At 49.1% G+C, this 2,500-nt stretch overlaps 6 non-coding genes across 6 annotated transcripts in view; all 6 read left to right on the forward strand.

The window, feature by feature from the left end:
- The first annotated feature begins 226 nt into the window (after positions 1 to 226).
- On the forward strand, positions 227 to 299 carry trnar-ccu (transfer RNA arginine (anticodon CCU)). The gene has a single exon. It is a non-coding gene; the product is annotated as a tRNA-Arg (tRNA).
- A 241-nt stretch (positions 300 to 540) lies between these two features.
- On the forward strand, positions 541 to 622 carry trnal-aag (transfer RNA leucine (anticodon AAG)). Its single transcript has one exon. It is a non-coding gene; the product is annotated as a tRNA-Leu (tRNA).
- Positions 623 to 1,195: 573 nt separating this feature from the next.
- Positions 1,196 to 1,268, forward strand: trnar-ccu (transfer RNA arginine (anticodon CCU)). The gene has a single exon. It is a non-coding gene; the product is annotated as a tRNA-Arg (tRNA).
- Positions 1,269 to 1,509: 241 nt separating this feature from the next.
- On the forward strand, positions 1,510 to 1,591 carry trnal-aag (transfer RNA leucine (anticodon AAG)). Its single transcript has one exon. It is a non-coding gene; the product is annotated as a tRNA-Leu (tRNA).
- Positions 1,592 to 2,164: 573 nt separating this feature from the next.
- Positions 2,165 to 2,237, forward strand: trnar-ccu (transfer RNA arginine (anticodon CCU)). The gene has a single exon. It is a non-coding gene; the product is annotated as a tRNA-Arg (tRNA).
- Positions 2,238 to 2,478: 241 nt separating this feature from the next.
- Positions 2,479 to 2,500, forward strand: part of trnal-aag (transfer RNA leucine (anticodon AAG)) — an 82-nt gene continuing 60 nt past the window's right edge. Inside the window, exon 1 of the tRNA in view lies at positions 2,479 to 2,500. This exon is cut by the window's right edge and continues 60 nt beyond it. This is a non-coding gene — a tRNA (tRNA-Leu).

Raw genomic sequence — 2,500 nt, forward strand, 5'->3', positions numbered from 1 at the left:
GCAGTCGTCCATCTGTCTTCCTTTAATGTTCCGCTTATACCTCCAAACGTTTGACCATGAAACAGCACTTGTCCTGCTTTGTCCACCTCGTGACACATGCTGCCGGGGTTGGTCATGCCCATCTGTCTTCCTTTAATGTTCCGCTTATACCTCCAAACGTTTGACCATGAAACAGCACTTGTCCTGCTTTTTCCACCTCGTGACACATGCTGCCGGGGTTGGTCATGCCCCAGTGGCCTAATGGATAAGGCACTGGCCTCCTAAGCCAGGGATTGTGGGTTCAAGTCCCATCTGGGGTGACCGACCGACAGCAGAGTGGCGCAGCGGAAGCGTGCTGGGCCCATAACCCAGAGGTCGATGGATCGAAACCATCCTCTGCTAGGTGTGAGCTTTTCCAAACACAAGGTTCCACAATCAGTCCGTCATTCTTGTCTCATCACCCTCACCTGTGCTGCTCTCCTTGAAAATGACAAATTTCTCGTTTGAGTCACTGTGATTGGATGTACCGGAGCTCATACCAGTGCTGATGTCAGCGAATGTGGTAGTGTGGCCGAGTGGTCTAAGGCGCTGGATTAAGGCTCCAGTCTCTAAGGAGGCGTGGGTTCAAATCCCACCACTGCCAAATGTCTCATCGTTGCCTTTGGTCTTGCGTTCTCATTGCCTCTGAAAGAGCTCCGAAGAACATGGCAGGACAGAGGTGAGATCTGGAGAAGACCGCTGAGGGTTGTTGGTAGGTTCTCCATGACTTCCTCATTAAAGTCAAAGTTGCGGGACAGTCCAAGTTTCACACAGAGTAGAATACACATTCTGCGGGAGGGTCTTGTGACGGAAAGCAGTCGTCCATTTGTCTTCCTTTAACACTAGAACGGCCCTGACGGTCATTTTGACCGTTTTCACATTTTTATGTTATAAAACTTTGTTGAATTAAAAATTACAGTGTTGCTGGTCCTTGACTTTTCCTGAAAATGTCTTTATTTATAGTGAACAGATAGATAGATGGATAGATAGATAGTTGCGAGACAGTCCAAGTTTCACACAGAGTAGAATACACATTCTGCGGGAGTGTCTTGTGACGGAAAGCAGTCGTCCATCTGTCTTCCTTTAATGTTCCGCTTATACCTCCAAACGTTTGACCATGAAACAGCACTTGTCCTGCTTTGTCCACCTCGTGACACATGCTGCCGGGGTTGGTCATGCCCCAGTGGCCTAATGGATAAGGCACTGGCCTCCTAAGCCAGGGATTGTGGGTTCAAGTCCCATCTGGGGTGACCGACCGACAGCAGAGTGGCGCAGCGGAAGCGTGCTGGGCCCATAACCCAGAGGTCGATGGATCGAAACCATCCTCTGCTAGGTGTGAGCTTTTCCAAACACAAGGTTCCACAATCAGTCCGTCATTCTTGTCTCATCACCCTCACCTGTGCTGCTCTCCTTGAAAATGACAAATTTCTCGTTTGAGTCACTGTGATTGGATGTACCGGAGCTCATACCGGTGCTGATGTCAGCGAATGTGGTAGTGTGGCCGAGTGGTCTAAGGCGCTGGATTAAGGCTCCAGTCTCTAAGGAGGCGTGGGTTCAAATCCCACCACTGCCAAATGTCTCATCGTTGCCTTTGGTCTTGCGTTCTCATTGCCTCTGAAAGAGCTCCGAAGAACATGGCAGGACAGAGGTGAGATCTGGAGAAGTCCGCTGAGGGTTGTTGGTAGGTTCTCCATGACTTCCTCATTAAAGTCAAAGTTGCGGGACAGTCCAAGTTTCACACAGAGTAGAATACACATTCTGCGGGAGGGTCTTGTGACGGAAAGCAGTCGTCCATTTGTCTTCCTTTAACACTAGAACGGCCCTGACGGTCATTTTGACCGTTTTCACATTTTTATGTTATAAAACTTTGTTGAATTAAAAATTACAGTGTTGCTGGTCCTTGACTTTTCCTGAAAATGTCTTTATTTATAGTGAACAGATAGATAGATGGATAGATAGATAGTTGCGAGACAGTCCAAGTTTCACACAGAGTAGAATACACATTCTGCGGGAGTGTCTTGTGACGGAAAGCAGTCGTCCATCTGTCTTCCTTTAATGTTCCGCTTATACCTCCAAACGTTTGACCATGAAACAGCACTTGTCCTGCTTTGTCCACCTCGTGACACATGCTGCCGGGGTTGGTCATGCCCCAGTGGCCTAATGGATAAGGCACTGGCCTCCTAAGCCAGGGATTGTGGGTTCAAGTCCCATCTGGGGTGACCGACCGACAGCAGAGTGGCGCAGCGGAAGCGTGCTGGGCCCATAACCCAGAGGTCGATGGATCGAAACCATCCTCTGCTAGGTGTGAGCTTTTCCAAACACAAGGTTCCACAATCAGTCCGTCATTCTTGTCTCATCACCCTCACCTGTGCTGCTCTCCTTGAAAATGACAAATTTCTCGTTTGAGTCACTGTGATTGGATGTACCGGAGCTCATACCGGTGCTGATGTCAGCGAATGTGGTAGTGTGGCCGAGTGGTCTA

This window comes from Myripristis murdjan, chromosome 10 (genome assembly GCF_902150065.1).
Source record: "Myripristis murdjan chromosome 10, fMyrMur1.1, whole genome shotgun sequence".
NCBI lineage: Eukaryota > Metazoa > Chordata > Actinopteri > Holocentriformes > Holocentridae > Myripristis > Myripristis murdjan.